The 17,833-nt window shown below is 44.6% G+C and overlaps 1 protein-coding gene across 1 annotated transcript in view; it reads left to right on the forward strand.

The window, feature by feature from the left end:
* The first annotated feature begins 744 nt into the window (after positions 1–744).
* DDX11 (DEAD/H-box helicase 11) overlaps positions 745–17,833 on the forward strand; it is a 552,545-nt gene continuing 535,456 nt past the window's right edge. The window contains exon 1 of the mRNA XM_053718816.1: positions 745–788. The gene's annotated coding sequence lies outside the window, so the exon portion shown is untranslated. The remainder of the gene's footprint in view (positions 789–17,833) is intronic.

The raw sequence follows: 17,833 nt of genomic DNA on the forward strand, positions 1-17,833 counted from the left end.
GCATATAACTGCATGTAAAAGACACTACTATAAAGAATAATATGCACAGATACTGATCTAAAAATCCAGTATAAAACCTTTTACAAACTTACTTAGCAGCTCCCAGTTTACTAGTTGTTGAGGTTAGGCTGGGACAGCCAGTGAAAGGGGCTGAGAAACAGCAGACACCCCCCCACCTCATGTGAAAAGACAGATTATACAAACAATAGCAGCTAGAATCTGTAGACATTAGTATAAAAAACAGTCACTCCCAGGTGGGCTATATAAATGGATCTTCTACAAAACATTTATACAAAGAAAATCTACTGTACAATGTCGCTTTAAAAGCAGCTCCCTTGCATTAGTCCAATAATGATACTACTGACTTTATTGGTGGTTGAGTTCGTACTCGTGACTGTCATAGAAATTAGACAATTACGTGTTTTTTATTGTTACTTCCGGTACTCTTTCCCAAAGTTTCTTATTCTACATGGTACAAATCAGTTATCCATAACACAAATCAGACACCAAAGATAATCAACGCATTCCTAAAGATTTGACTCCTTCCGCAACACAACACAATTACTAAATACCGGCGTCTTCCTTATCCTGCGCATCTACCAATCTTATTGGTTGCAATTAAAGCAACTACGGCTAACTAGATTTTATGATTGGTGAGTAACTATAAGTGGGTGGGATTTGTGTAAATTGCTGCGATCTAATTGGCTGCAGGTTTTCTTTCCTCTTGTGTCTGTAACGCGGGAGAAATAGCCGGTGTTTACATCTGAGCATTGCGTGATACATAGAAGGTAATTTATACTAATAAATGAACACGTGACTGGCGCTTCATTAAACATTTAACCATTTATTTATTAATTAATTAACAAATGCAATAATTGGTGTTTTATATCTAGTGGCCTTCGTCAGCATATACAAAATATGAAGTGATCTAAAGATTCCCCCAGGGTATATTATTATAAAATGCAGTTTATCAGTGTTTATAAAAATCTATCTGAAAATTACAATAGGAGCTACTCTCCTAAATTACATGGGGGAAGAACATGACGTTTACACCATACTGCTGGGGACAGAAGCACTGCAGTAAATGTTTTATCTATATGTAATTATCAATGAAAGAAACACCACAAAAACCATCAGAAACATACCGTAATTCAATACATTTATACAATGCACATTAGAAGATATATGCAAATATATACGTGTAACTATATATATAATATATATATATATATATATATATATATATATATATATATATATATATATATATATATATATATATCCTATGACCCTGCAACATGCTCAGCCCTGGGTGCCACTGGCACTCACAGGAAGCTGTGCTGTCCCCAGAGCCACAAGCAGTTAACCCCAGACAGGTCTGGGTGCAAGAACCATAGGGAAAATTACAAAACAAATTAATAAAACACACAGAGAAAACCCAGCACTCACTTACAAGCTCTCAGCTAAGATTTAAAAGCAAAAATGGAAAGGTTAGTCACCGCATCTGGCCAAATGGGACAAGCTCAGGCACCACGTCAAGGTCCTCTCCAATACCTGAGACCCCAAAACAGCCACACAATGCAAGCTTTCAAATCCTGTGCACCCTTTTTTTGTTTTCAGTTTGTTTGGATTTGAAAGCTTGCATTGTGTGGCTGTTTTGGGGTCTCAGGTATTGGAGAGGACCTTGACGTGGTGCCTGAGCTTGTCCCATTTGGCCAGATGCGGTGACTAACCTTTCCATTTTTGCTTTTAAATCTTAGCTGAGAGCTTGTAAGTGAGTGCTGGGTTTTCTCTGTGTGTTGTATTAATTTGTTTTGTAATTTTCCCTATGGTTCTTGCACCCAGACCTGTCTGGGGTTAACTGCTTGTGGCTCTGGGGACAGCACAGCTTCCTGTGAGTGCCAGTGGCACCCAGGGCTGAGCATGTTGCAGGGTCATAGGATGTGTACCCGGTCCGGTATGAGAGTGCAGTTCCCTTCCGTGTTTTGTATATGTCTAGGGTGATTACATATTCCTGTGCACCCTTTTTTTGTTTTCAGTTTGTTTGGATTTGAAAGCTTGCATTGTGTGGCTGTTTTGGGGTCTCAGGTATTGGAGAGGACCTTGACGTGGTGCCTGAGCTTGTCCCATTTGGCCAGATGCGGTGACTAACCTTTCCATTTTTGCTTTTAAATCTTAGCTGAGAGCTTGTAAGTGAGTGCTGGGTTTTCTCTGTGTGTTGTATTAATTTGTTTTGTAATTTTCCCTATGGTTCTTGCACCCAGACCTGTCTGGGGTTAACTGCTTGTGGCTCTGGGGACAGCACAGCTTCCTGTGAGTTCCAGTGGCACCCAGGGCTGAGCATGTTGCAGGGTCATAGGATGTGTACCCGGTCCGGTATGAGAGTGCAGTTCCCTTCCGTGTTTTGTATATGTCTAGGGTGATTACATATTCCTGTGCACCCTTTTTTTGTTTTCAGTTTGTTTGGATTTAAAAGCTTGCATTGTGTGGCTGTTTTGGGGTCTCAGGTATTGGAGAGGACCTTGACGTGGTGCCTGAGCTTGTCCCATTTGGCCAGATGTGGTGACTAACCTTTCCATTTTTGCTTTTAAATCTTAGCTGAGAGCTTGTAAGTGAGTGCTGGGTTTTCTCTGTGTGTTGTATTAATTTGTTTTGTAATTTTCCCTATGGTTCTTGCACCCAGACCTGTCTGGGGTTAACTGCTTGTGGCTCTGGGGACAGCACAGCTTCCTGTGAGTGCCAGTGGCACCCAGGGCTGAGCATGTTGCAGGGTCATAGGATGTGTACCCGGTCCGGTATGAGAGTGCAGTTCCCTTCCGTGTTTTGTATATGTCTAGGGTGATTACATATTCCTGTGCACCCTTTTTTTGTTTTCAGTTTGTTTGGATTTGAAAGCTTGCATTGTGTGGCTGTTTTGGGGTCTCAGGTATTGGAGAGGACCTTGACGTGGTGCCTGAGCTTGTCCCATGTGTTCAGCTAGCTCCCATTAGTGCTCTGCTGCTAATTTGCCAAAACCATACATAGAGAATGAAGCACATTTGATAATAGAAGTAAATTCCGATTATCCTAGCATAGTGAAGGAATAATCTAGATTTTATTAAAGACGCAGAGACGAGTTTTTTGCATAACCTTCTTGTTACTACCTATGCAGCTTTTTACAGAATAACGTTCAATAAAATATAGCCAAGTTGAACATAACAGTGACAACAAGAACAACCAATGAAAAACAAACATGCAAATGAGCTGATGAAACAAGTCAAGGAGCATAATCGTAGTGCTTATAAACTGCCCACATAGTCCCAATTCCTCCTCTTTCTTCTATGATGCGAAGATGTAGAAAGTTCATAAGGAAAGGAAAAAAATAAATTTAGGAATCCAGAGAAGAAAAAACAATTGGAACCCAGTTGAAAACTGGAAAAAATCTTCAAACTGGAACGAAACTGAGGTATCTTGGGGCATCTGACGATGAACATCAAACTTGCTATGAAAAGGTGGCAGAATTTTATAGAAAGCACAGAGACTCCTATTTTGCTAACTTAAAGCAAATAAAAAATTAGTCAAGAAGAGAAGAAACAGCATTAGCAATAGGCTTAAAATAAAATTGCTTGAATGTAGATTCAGAAGACCAATCTGCTGCGTTAAGAATATCTTAAAGAGGAGAAGATTTAAGGAAAGCTTTGGAAGCTGAAGCTTCTCTGACAGAGTGAGCTGAAAAAGAGTCTTCTACTCCGGATAACAAGAGAATCCATTTCACCCATCTAGCGATAGATGTAGAAGTGACAGGCTTATAAGGAGAAACAAAAGAAATGAGAAGTTAAGAGGAAGACGAAGACCTAAGGGAAGAATTTCTGGATTCATACTCTTTAAGGCAAGAAGCGACACAAAGATTGGGTTGATCGGGGAAAAAAGGATAAAAAATAGACATAGAAAAAGATTTTGTTCTACGAGAAATAATAAAGGTTACTCCAAAGGGAGAAAACATTTTAGAATTTATATCAATGGCTCTAACATCTGAAACCCTGCTGAAAGAGAGAATACATAAAAGAGTAGCTAATTTAGCAGACTGTTGTTTGAGAGAAAGATCAGAATTAGATGGCCAATTTTGAAGGAAAGAAATGACCAGGTCTATATCCCAGAAAAATGAATATTTTGAAGAAGGGGGATTTTTAATCCTGATGGCTTTAAGTAAACGACAAATGTGAGGATGTTTACCAATAGGAATATCATTAATGAAATCATGGCTAGCAGAGATAGTAGAACGGGCCAGATTAATGGAACACCAACTACCCCATCTAAACCAGGCTGAAAATAAGGCTTTTTTGTTGCCTGGAGCCCACAATTCTTGGAGAAAAGATTGAGATCTCTCCGAAAGAGCTTCGAGGGTCCAGGGTCCCCTGAAATTTTCCAAGCTACAAGGTTCAGGGAACCGTCCTGAATGAGGGGATGGGGACGATCTAACGGGTCCAGAAGTAGATTGGGAAGGAGAGGGATAAGAAGAGGGGGAAGAAAGGAGAGTTCAAGAAGAGAGGGGTACCAGGATTGGGTTGGCCAGAGGTGAGTGATCAGGTGAAGGGAGATCTGGGACCTGCAAAGATGAGCAAGGGTTCTCAGAATCATGGAAAAGGGAGGAAAGGCATAAGCTCCCTGACTTGGCCATGTTTGGAGAAAAGCATCTGTTGCCGAGGCCTCTGGATCCAGACGCCAACTGAAGAAGGGTTTCATTTGGAAGTTGGACCTGGAAGGTAAAAGATCTATTACAAAGGGACCCCTCAAGGAATAGAGGGCTAGGAACATTTTTGGAAGTAATTTCCAATCGATGGAGTCCTGAATATGATGAGAACCCCAGTCTGCTGCAACATTTGAGAGGCCAGGGATATATTCGGCCTGGATGGAGATTTTGTTCCTCAGACAATGGTGAATAAATTATTTTGTGATGTCTGAAAGAGATTTTGATTTGCTTCCGCCCAAGCGATTCAAATATCTCACGGCTAGAGCTGCAACAACTAATCGTCATAATCGATAATAATCGATTATGAAAATAGTTGTCAACGAATCTCATAATCGATTAATCGATTAGTTGGTTTGCAATTAATTGGTCTGTGCACAACACCAGCTGCTTCACTCCAATGAGCTCCTGCATATGGTATTGTGTTTTATGGTTAGGTCCTTAGCCTAAAGGACGTCTACTTTTCACTTTTTCAGGACAGTATATGTTTACAACTACCCCTGGCTTATGTGCAACCCAGATATAATAGTCATCATTTGGATTGTTTATAGTAAATCCGGTGATTTGGAACTATGCTTTTCATGATATAGTGCCAAGCTTGTTGTTTACACCTTGCACCTAGATTGATGGGAGTTATTTAAATTGATGTGCACTATTATCTGTTTGCACAATTATTAGCGTATTGCTTGCTATTGCTGATTATATGTACTGTATAAATAAATGTGTAAGGCTTTGTCCTGTTATTGATATACAGTCCTTAGCACTTTTGATTTTGTTTTTTATTGTTTTTTTATATTTTTAATAAATTGTGATATGAACCAGATTCAACCTTTATAAGTATATATCCGTTAGTTTTAGAGCGGACTAGATATTTCCCCTAACCTTATAGCTGGTTATTTACCATTGCATATAGATATTCAATATATTTGTATGTTAGAATGAAGTCAGGCTTACTTTATTGAGAGGCCCCTTGCCAAGGTAGAAAACACTTAGCATTGGTGAAGAGCTAACAAAGATAAATATCCCACTTTGGTGAAATTGGCAAAACTCTACTTATACAACTCAACAGCCTTTTCTCTGCTGCAGGAAATATAGCTGCAAACAGAGAACCAGCCTTAGCCAGAAGCATGTGGACATGTTGAGATTTTTGCATTTCAATTCAAAGTTTCTGAAAGAGTGAATAACAGAATGTTATTAACAGTGATAGTCTAACTCTTTCTAGTTCTACCTCTTTTCAAACAGTTTGTGGTTTTGTTTTGTTTAATTATAAAACTGTGCTCTGCTGCTTAAAAATTGAAGAAACAGTTAATGTAAAGTTTTAAATAAAAAGAGAGAAGCGCTCAACCTGGGAACGAACAATAGCATAATAGCTTGTTCTATGGCTAGTTACCACCCTAGAAGCAGCCTCTTTTTGCTCAATATGTGCCTTTCACAGAGAAGAACTTTCCTGTAGCATATCAGTCTGATCCTGACTTAACAGTGCAGTCCAGCCCCGAAATACCAGGCAATCCCTCTCTGAACAAGAGAAATAGCAAAACCCCAGACGTACGTTTCGGCCTATTGTGGGCCTCGTCAGTGAGGTGCAGCCATATCCCTCTAGGCACACTGAGCAACGGGTCCACGTCTGGATTACCGCATCACACTTAGGGAGACTTCCCTAAGTGTCATAATTTGCATAAATAAAAAGAGAGAAGCGCTCAACCTGGGAACGAACAATAGCATAATAGCTTGTTCTATGGCTAGTTACCACCCTAGAAGCAGCCTCTTTTTGCTCAATATGTGCCTTTCACAGAGAAGAACTTTCCTGTAGCATATCAGTCTGATCCTGACTTAACAGTGCAGTCCAGCCCCGAAATACCAGGCAATCCCTCTCTGAACAAGAGAAATAGCAAAACCCCAGACGTACGTTTCGGCCTATTGTGGGCCTCGTCAGTGAGGTGCAGCCATATCCCTCTAGGCACACTGAGCAACGGGTCCACGTCTGGATTACCGCATCACACTTAGGGAGACTTCCCTAAGTGTCATAATTTGCATAAATAAAAAGAGAGAAGCGCTCAACCTGGGAACGAACAATAGCATAATAGCTTGTTCTATGGCTAGTTACCACCCTAGAAGCAGCCTCTTTTTGCTCAATATGTGCCTTTCACAGAGAAGAACTTTCCTGTAGCATATCAGTCTGATCCTGACTTAACAGTGCAGTCCAGCCCCGAAATACCAGGCAATCCCTCTCTGAACAAGAGAAATAGCAAAACCCCAGACGTACGTTTCGGCCTATTGTGGGCCTCGTCAGTGAGGTGCAGCCATATCCCTCTAGGCACACTGAGCAACGGGTCCACGTCTGGATTACCGCATCACACTTAGGGAGACTTCCCTAAGTGTCATAATTTGCATAAATAAAAAGAGAGAAGCGCTCAACCTGGGAACGAACAATAGCATAATAGCTTGTTCTATGGCTAGTTACCACCCTAGAAGCAGCCTCTTTTTGCTCAATATGTGCCTTTCACAGAGAAGAACTTTCCTGTAGCATATCAGTCTGATCCTGACTTAACAGTGCAGTCCAGCCCCGAAATACCAGGCAATCCCTCTCTGAACAAGAGAAATAGCAAAACCCCAGACGTACGTTTCGGCCTATTGTGGGCCTCGTCAGTGAGGTGCAGCCATATCCCTCTAGGCACACTGAGCAACGGGTCCACGTCTGGATTACCGCATCACACTTAGGGAGACTTCCCTAAGTGTCATAATTTGCATAAATAAAAAGAGAGAAGCGCTCAACCTGGGAACGAACAATAGCATAATAGCTTGTTCTATGGCTAGTTACCACCCTAGAAGCAGCCTCTTTTTGCTCAATATGTGCCTTTCACAGAGAAGAACTTTCCTGTAGCATATCAGTCTGATCCTGACTTAACAGTGCAGTCCAGCCCCGAAATACCAGGCAATCCCTCTCTGAACAAGAGAAATAGCAAAACCCCAGACGTACGTTTCGGCCTATTGTGGGCCTCGTCAGTGAGGTGCAGCCATATCCCTCTAGGCACACTGAGCAACGGGTCCACGTCTGGATTACCGCATCACACTTAGGGAGACTTCCCTAAGTGTCATAATTTGCATAAATAAAAAGAGAGAAGCGCTCAACCTGGGAACGAACAATAGCATAATAGCTTGTTCTATGGCTAGTTACCACCCTAGAAGCAGCCTCTTTTTGCTCAATATGTGCCTTTCACAGAGAAGAACTTTCCTGTAGCATATCAGTCTGATCCTGACTTAACAGTGCAGTCCAGCCCCGAAATACCAGGCAATCCCTCTCTGAACAAGAGAAATAGCAAAACCCCAGACGTACGTTTCGGCCTATTGTGGGCCTCGTCAGTGAGGTGCAGCCATATCCCTCTAGGCACACTGAGCAACGGGTCCACGTCTGGATTACCGCATCACACTTAGGGAGACTTCCCTAAGTGTCATAATTTGCATAAATAAAAAGAGAGAAGCGCTCAACCTGGGAACGAACAATAGCATAATAGCTTGTTCTATGGCTAGTTACCACCCTAGAAGCAGCCTCTTTTTGCTCAATATGTGCCTTTCACAGAGAAGAACTTTCCTGTAGCATATCAGTCTGATCCTGACTTAACAGTGCAGTCCAGCCCCGAAATACCAGGCAATCCCTCTCTGAACAAGAGAAATAGCAAAACCCCAGACGTACGTTTCGGCCTATTGTGGGCCTCGTCAGTGAGGTGCAGCCATATCCCTCTAGGCACACTGAGCAACGGGTCCACGTCTGGATTACCGCATCACACTTAGGGAGACTTCCCTAAGTGTCATAATTTGCATAAATAAAAAGAGAGAAGCGCTCAACCTGGGAACGAACAATAGCATAATAGCTTGTTCTATGGCTAGTTACCACCCTAGAAGCAGCCTCTTTTTGCTCAATATGTGCCTTTCACAGAGAAGAACTTTCCTGTAGCATATCAGTCTGATCCTGACTTAACAGTGCAGTCCAGCCCCGAAATACCAGGCAATCCCTCTCTGAACAAGAGAAATAGCAAAACCCCAGACGTACGTTTCGGCCTATTGTGGGCCTCGTCAGTGAGGTGCAGCCATATCCCTCTAGGCACACTGAGCAACGGGTCCACGTCTGGATTACCGCATCACACTTAGGGAGACTTCCCTAAGTGTCATAATTTGCATAAATAAAAAGAGAGAAGCGCTCAACCTGGGAACGAACAATAGCATAATAGCTTGTTCTATGGCTAGTTACCACCCTAGAAGCAGCCTCTTTTTGCTCAATATGTGCCTTTCACAGAGAAGAACTTTCCTGTAGCATATCAGTCTGATCCTGACTTAACAGTGCAGTCCAGCCCCGAAATACCAGGCAATCCCTCTCTGAACAAGAGAAATAGCAAAACCCCAGACGTACGTTTCGGCCTATTGTGGGCCTCGTCAGTGAGGTGCAGCCATATCCCTCTAGGCACACTGAGCAACGGGTCCACGTCTGGATTACCGCATCACACTTAGGGAGACTTCCCTAAGTGTCATAATTTGCATAAATAAAAAGAGAGAAGCGCTCAACCTGGGAACGAACAATAGCATAATAGCTTGTTCTATGGCTAGTTACCACCCTAGAAGCAGCCTCTTTTTGCTCAATATGTGCCTTTCACAGAGAAGAACTTTCCTGTAGCATATCAGTCTGATCCTGACTTAACAGTGCAGTCCAGCCCCGAAATACCAGGCAATCCCTCTCTGAACAAGAGAAATAGCAAAACCCCAGACGTACGTTTCGGCCTATTGTGGGCCTCGTCAGTGAGGTGCAGCCATATCCCTCTAGGCACACTGAGCAACGGGTCCACGTCTGGATTACCGCATCACACTTAGGGAGACTTCCCTAAGTGTCATAATTTGCATAAATAAAAAGAGAGAAGCGCTCAACCTGGGAACGAACAATAGCATAATAGCTTGTTCTATGGCTAGTTACCACCCTAGAAGCAGCCTCTTTTTGCTCAATATGTGCCTTTCACAGAGAAGAACTTTCCTGTAGCATATCAGTCTGATCCTGACTTAACAGTGCAGTCCAGCCCCGAAATACCAGGCAATCCCTCTCTGAACAAGAGAAATAGCAAAACCCCAGACGTACGTTTCGGCCTATTGTGGGCCTCGTCAGTGAGGTGCAGCCATATCCCTCTAGGCACACTGAGCAACGGGTCCACGTCTGGATTACCGCATCACACTTAGGGAGACTTCCCTAAGTGTCATAATTTGCATAAATAAAAAGAGAGAAGCGCTCAACCTGGGAACGAACAATAGCATAATAGCTTGTTCTATGGCTAGTTACCACCCTAGAAGCAGCCTCTTTTTGCTCAATATGTGCCTTTCACAGAGAAGAACTTTCCTGTAGCATATCAGTCTGATCCTGACTTAACAGTGCAGTCCAGCCCCGAAATACCAGGCAATCCCTCTCTGAACAAGAGAAATAGCAAAACCCCAGACGTACGTTTCGGCCTATTGTGGGCCTCGTCAGTGAGGTGCAGCCATATCCCTCTAGGCACACTGAGCAACGGGTCCACGTCTGGATTACCGCATCACACTTAGGGAGACTTCCCTAAGTGTCATAATTTGCATAAATAAAAAGAGAGAAGCGCTCAACCTGGGAACGAACAATAGCATAATAGCTTGTTCTATGGCTAGTTACCACCCTAGAAGCAGCCTCTTTTTGCTCAATATGTGCCTTTCACAGAGAAGAACTTTCCTGTAGCATATCAGTCTGATCCTGACTTAACAGTGCAGTCCAGCCCCGAAATACCAGGCAATCCCTCTCTGAACAAGAGAAATAGCAAAACCCCAGACGTACGTTTCGGCCTATTGTGGGCCTCGTCAGTGAGGTGCAGCCATATCCCTCTAGGCACACTGAGCAACGGGTCCACGTCTGGATTACCGCATCACACTTAGGGAGACTTCCCTAAGTGTCATAATTTGCATAAATAAAAAGAGAGAAGCGCTCAACCTGGGAACGAACAATAGCATAATAGCTTGTTCTATGGCTAGTTACCACCCTAGAAGCAGCCTCTTTTTGCTCAATATGTGCCTTTCACAGAGAAGAACTTTCCTGTAGCATATCAGTCTGATCCTGACTTAACAGTGCAGTCCAGCCCCGAAATACCAGGCAATCCCTCTCTGAACAAGAGAAATAGCAAAACCCCAGACGTACGTTTCGGCCTATTGTGGGCCTCGTCAGTGAGGTGCAGCCATATCCCTCTAGGCACACTGAGCAACGGGTCCACGTCTGGATTACCGCATCACACTTAGGGAGACTTCCCTAAGTGTCATAATTTGCATAAATAAAAAGAGAGAAGCGCTCAACCTGGGAACGAACAATAGCATAATAGCTTGTTCTATGGCTAGTTACCACCCTAGAAGCAGCCTCTTTTTGCTCAATATGTGCCTTTCACAGAGAAGAACTTTCCTGTAGCATATCAGTCTGATCCTGACTTAACAGTGCAGTCCAGCCCCGAAATACCAGGCAATCCCTCTCTGAACAAGAGAAATAGCAAAACCCCAGACGTACGTTTCGGCCTATTGTGGGCCTCGTCAGTGAGGTGCAGCCATATCCCTCTAGGCACACTGAGCAACGGGTCCACGTCTGGATTACCGCATCACACTTAGGGAGACTTCCCTAAGTGTCATAATTTGCATAAATAAAAAGAGAGAAGCGCTCAACCTGGGAACGAACAATAGCATAATAGCTTGTTCTATGGCTAGTTACCACCCTAGAAGCAGCCTCTTTTTGCTCAATATGTGCCTTTCACATAGAAGAACTTTCCTGTAGCATATCAGTCTGATCCTGACTTAACAGTGCAGTCCAGCCCCGAAATACCAGGCAATCCCTCTCTGAACAAGAGAAATAGCAAAACCCCAGACGTACGTTTCGGCCTATTGTGGGCCTCGTCAGTGAGGTGCAGCCATATCCCTCTAGGCACACTGAGCAACGGGTCCACGTCTGGATTACCGCATCACACTTAGGGAGACTTCCCTAAGTGTCATAATTTGCATAAATAAAAAGAGAGAAGCGCTCAACCTGGGAACGAACAATAGCATAATAGCTTGTTCTATGGCTAGTTACCACCCTAGAAGCAGCCTCTTTTTGCTCAATATGTGCCTTTCACAGAGAAGAACTTTCCTGTAGCATATCAGTCTGATCCTGACTTAACAGTGCAGTCCAGCCCCGAAATACCAGGCAATCCCTCTCTGAACAAGAGAAATAGCAAAACCCCAGACGTACGTTTCGGCCTATTGTGGGCCTCGTCAGTGAGGTGCAGCCATATCCCTCTAGGCACACTGAGCAACGGGTCCACGTCTGGATTACCGCATCACACTTAGGGAGACTTCCCTAAGTGTCATAATTTGCATAAATAAAAAGAGAGAAGCGCTCAACCTGGGAACGAACAATAGCATAATAGCTTGTTCTATGGCTAGTTACCACCCTAGAAGCAGCCTCTTTTTGCTCAATATGTGCCTTTCACAGAGAAGAACTTTCCTGTAGCATATCAGTCTGATCCTGACTTAACAGTGCAGTCCAGCCCCGAAATACCAGGCAATCCCTCTCTGAACAAGAGAAATAGCAAAACCCCAGACGTACGTTTCGGCCTATTGTGGGCCTCGTCAGTGAGGTGCAGCCATATCCCTCTAGGCACACTGAGCAACGGGTCCACGTCTGGATTACCGCATCACACTTAGGGAGACTTCCCTAAGTGTCATAATTTGCATAAATAAAAAGAGAGAAGCGCTCAACCTGGGAACGAACAATAGCATAATAGCTTGTTCTATGGCTAGTTACCACCCTAGAAGCAGCCTCTTTTTGCTCAATATGTGCCTTTCACAGAGAAGAACTTTCCTGTAGCATATCAGTCTGATCCTGACTTAACAGTGCAGTCCAGCCCCGAAATACCAGGCAATCCCTCTCTGAACAAGAGAAATAGCAAAACCCCAGACGTACGTTTCGGCCTATTGTGGGCCTCGTCAGTGAGGTGCAGCCATATCCCTCTAGGCACACTGAGCAACGGGTCCACGTCTGGATTACCGCATCACACTTAGGGAGACTTCCCTAAGTGTCATAATTTGCATAAATAAAAAGAGAGAAGCGCTCAACCTGGGAACGAACAATAGCATAATAGCTTGTTCTATGGCTAGTTACCACCCTAGAAGCAGCCTCTTTTTGCTCAATATGTGCCTTTCACAGAGAAGAACTTTCCTGTAGCATATCAGTCTGATCCTGACTTAACAGTGCAGTCCAGCCCCGAAATACCAGGCAATCCCTCTCTGAACAAGAGAAATAGCAAAACCCCAGACGTACGTTTCGGCCTATTGTGGGCCTCGTCAGTGAGGTGCAGCCATATCCCTCTAGGCACACTGAGCAACGGGTCCACGTCTGGATTACCGCATCACACTTAGGGAGACTTCCCTAAGTGTCATAATTTGCATAAATAAAAAGAGAGAAGCGCTCAACCTGGGAACGAACAATAGCATAATAGCTTGTTCTATGGCTAGTTACCACCCTAGAAGCAGCCTCTTTTTGCTCAATATGTGCCTTTCACAGAGAAGAACTTTCCTGTAGCATATCAGTCTGATCCTGACTTAACAGTGCAGTCCAGCCCCGAAATACCAGGCAATCCCTCTCTGAACAAGAGAAATAGCAAAACCCCAGACGTACGTTTCGGCCTATTGTGGGCCTCGTCAGTGAGGTGCAGCCATATCCCTCTAGGCACACTGAGCAACGGGTCCACGTCTGGATTACCGCATCACACTTAGGGAGACTTCCCTAAGTGTCATAATTTGCATAAATAAAAAGAGAGAAGCGCTCAACCTGGGAACGAACAATAGCATAATAGCTTGTTCTATGGCTAGTTACCACCCTAGAAGCAGCCTCTTTTTGCTCAATATGTGCCTTTCACAGAGAAGAACTTTCCTGTAGCATATCAGTCTGATCCTGACTTAACAGTGCAGTCCAGCCCCGAAATACCAGGCAATCCCTCTCTGAACAAGAGAAATAGCAAAACCCCAGACGTACGTTTCGGCCTATTGTGGGCCTCGTCAGTGAGGTGCAGCCATATCCCTCTAGGCACACTGAGCAACGGGTCCACGTCTGGATTACCGCATCACACTTAGGGAGACTTCCCTAAGTGTCATAATTTGCATAAATAAAAAGAGAGAAGCGCTCAACCTGGGAACGAACAATAGCATAATAGCTTGTTCTATGGCTAGTTACCACCCTAGAAGCAGCCTCTTTTTGCTCAATATGTGCCTTTCACAGAGAAGAACTTTCCTGTAGCATATCAGTCTGATCCTGACTTAACAGTGCAGTCCAGCCCCGAAATACCAGGCAATCCCTCTCTGAACAAGAGAAATAGCAAAACCCCAGACGTACGTTTCGGCCTATTGTGGGCCTCGTCAGTGAGGTGCAGCCATATCCCTCTAGGCACACTGAGCAACGGGTCCACGTCTGGATTACCGCATCACACTTAGGGAGACTTCCCTAAGTGTCATAATTTGCATAAATAAAAAGAGAGAAGCGCTCAACCTGGGAACGAACAATAGCATAATAGCTTGTTCTATGGCTAGTTACCACCCTAGAAGCAGCCTCTTTTTGCTCAATATGTGCCTTTCACAGAGAAGAACTTTCCTGTAGCATATCAGTCTGATCCTGACTTAACAGTGCAGTCCAGCCCCGAAATACCAGGCAATCCCTCTCTGAACAAGAGAAATAGCAAAACCCCAGACGTACGTTTCGGCCTATTGTGGGCCTCGTCAGTGAGGTGCAGCCATATCCCTCTAGGCACACTGAGCAACGGGTCCACGTCTGGATTACCGCATCACACTTAGGGAGACTTCCCTAAGTGTCATAATTTGCATAAATAAAAAGAGAGAAGCGCTCAACCTGGGAACGAACAATAGCATAATAGCTTGTTCTATGGCTAGTTACCACCCTAGAAGCAGCCTCTTTTTGCTCAATATGTGCCTTTCACAGAGAAGAACTTTCCTGTAGCATATCAGTCTGATCCTGACTTAACAGTGCAGTCCAGCCCCGAAATACCAGGCAATCCCTCTCTGAACAAGAGAAATAGCAAAACCCCAGACGTACGTTTCGGCCTATTGTGGGCCTCGTCAGTGAGGTGCAGCCATATCCCTCTAGGCACACTGAGCAACGGGTCCACGTCTGGATTACCGCATCACACTTAGGGAGACTTCCCTAAGTGTCATAATTTGCATAAATAAAAAGAGAGAAGCGCTCAACCTGGGAACGAACAATAGCATAATAGCTTGTTCTATGGCTAGTTACCACCCTAGAAGCAGCCTCTTTTTGCTCAATATGTGCCTTTCACAGAGAAGAACTTTCCTGTAGCATATCAGTCTGATCCTGACTTAACAGTGCAGTCCAGCCCCGAAATACCAGGCAATCCCTCTCTGAACAAGAGAAATAGCAAAACCCCAGACGTACGTTTCGGCCTATTGTGGGCCTCGTCAGTGAGGTGCAGCCATATCCCTCTAGGCACACTGAGCAACGGGTCCACGTCTGGATTACCGCATCACACTTAGGGAGACTTCCCTAAGTGTCATAATTTGCATAAATAAAAAGAGAGAAGCGCTCAACCTGGGAACGAACAATAGCATAATAGCTTGTTCTATGGCTAGTTACCACCCTAGATGCAGCCTCTTTTTGCTCAATATGTGCCTTTCACAGAGAAGAACTTTCCTGTAGCATATCAGTCTGATCCTGACTTAACAGTGCAGTCCAGCCCCGAAATACCAGGCAATCCCTCTCTGAACAAGAGAAATAGCAAAACCCCAGACGTACGTTTCGGCCTATTGTGGGCCTCGTCAGTGAGGTGCAGCCATATCCCTCTAGGCACACTGAGCAACGGGTCCACGTCTGGATTACCGCATCACACTTAGGGAGACTTCCCTAAGTGTCATAATTTGCATAAATAAAAAGAGAGAAGCGCTCAACCTGGGAACGAACAATAGCATAATAGCTTGTTCTATGGCTAGTTACCACCCTAGAAGCAGCCTCTTTTTGCTCAATATGTGCCTTTCACAGAGAAGAACTTTCCTGTAGCATATCAGTCTGATCCTGACTTAACAGTGCAGTCCAGCCCCGAAATACCAGGCAATCCCTCTCTGAACAAGAGAAATAGCAAAACCCCAGACACTTGGGGAAGTCTCCCTAAGTGTGATGCGGGAATCCAGACGTGGACCCGTTGCTCGGTGTGCCTAGAGGGATATGGCTGCACCTCACTGACGAGGCCCACAATAGGCCGAAACGTACGTCTGGGGTTTTGCTGTTTCTCTTGTTCAGAGAAGGATTGCCTGGTATTTCGGGGCTGGACTGTACTGTGAAGTCAGGATCAGACTGATATGCTACAGGAAAGTTCTTCTCTGTGAAAGGCACATATTGAGCAAAAAGAGGCTGCTTCTAGGGTGGTAACTAGCCATAGAACAAGCTATTATGCCATTGTTCGTTCCCAGGTTGAGCGCTTCTCTCTTTTTATTTATGCAAATTATGACACTTGGGGAAGTCTCCCTAAGTGTGATGCGGGAATCCAGACGTGGACCCGTTGCTCGGTGTGCCTAGAGGGATATGGCTGCACCTCACTGACGAGGCCCACAATAGGCCGAAACGTACGTCTGGGGTTTTGCTGTTTCTCTTGTTCAGAGAAGGATTGCCTGGTATTTCGGGGCTGGACTGTACTGTGAAGTCAGGATCAGACTGATATGCTACAGGAAAGTTCTTCTCTGTGAAAGGCACATATTGAGCAAAAAGAGGCTGCTTCTAGGGTGGTAACTAGCCATAGAACAAGCTATTATGCCATTGTTCGTTCCCAGGTTGAGCGCTTCTCTCTTTTTATTTATGCAAATTATGACACTTGGGGAAGTCTCCCTAAGTGTGATGCGGGAATCCAGACGTGGACCCGTTGCTCGGTGTGCCTAGAGGGATATGGCTGCACCTCACTGACGAGGCCCACAATAGGCCGAAACGTACGTCTGGGGTTTTGCTGTTTCTCTTGTTCAGAGAAGGTTGCCTGGTATTTCGGGGCTGGACTGTACTGTGAAGTCAGGATCAGACTGATATGCTACAGGAAAGTTCTTCTCTGTGAAAGGCACATATTGAGCAAAAAGAGGCTGCTTCTAGGGTGGTAACTAGCCATAGAACAAGCTATTATGCCATTGTTCGTTCCCAGGTTGAGCGCTTCTCTCTTTTTATTTATGCAAATTATGACACTTGGGGAAGTCTCCCTAAGTGTGATGCGGGAATCCAGACGTGGACCCGTTGCTCGGTGTGCCTAGAGGGATATGGCTGCACCTCACTGACGAGGCCCACAATAGGCCGAAACGTACGTCTGGGGTTTTGCTGTTTCTCTTGTTCAGAGAAGGATTGCCTGGTATTTCGGGGCTGGACTGTACTGTGAAGTCAGGATCAGACTGATATGCTACAGGAAAGTTCTTCTCTGTGAAAGGCACATATTGAGCAAAAAGAGGCTGCTTCTAGGGTGGTAACTAGCCATAGAACAAGCTATTATGCCATTGTTCGTTCCCAGGTTGAGCGCTTCTCTCTTTTTATTTATGCAAATTATGACACTTGGGGAAGTCTCCCTAAGTGTGATGCGGGAATCCAGACGTGGACCCGTTGCTCGGTGTGCCTAGAGGGATATGGCTGCACCTCACTGACGAGGCCCACAATAGGCCGAAACGTACGTCTGGGGTTTTGCTGTTTCTCTTGTTCAGAGAAGGATTGCCTGGTATTTCGGGGCTGGACTGTACTGTGAAGTCAGGATCAGACTGATATGCTACAGGAAAGTTCTTCTCTGTGAAAGGCACATATTGAGCAAAAAGAGGCTGCTTCTAGGGTGGTAACTAGCCATAGAACAAGCTATTATGCCATTGTTCGTTCCCAGGTTGAGCGCTTCTCTCTTTTTATTTATGCAAATTATGACACTTGGGGAAGTCTCCCTAAGTGTGATGCGGGAATCCAGACGTGGACCCGTTGCTCGGTGTGCCTAGAGGGATATGGCTGCACCTCACTGACGAGGCCCACAATAGGCCGAAACGTACGTCTGGGGTTTTGCTGTTTCT

Source organism: Bombina bombina, chromosome 6, assembly GCF_027579735.1.
Source record: "Bombina bombina isolate aBomBom1 chromosome 6, aBomBom1.pri, whole genome shotgun sequence".
Lineage (NCBI taxonomy): Eukaryota > Metazoa > Chordata > Amphibia > Anura > Bombinatoridae > Bombina > Bombina bombina.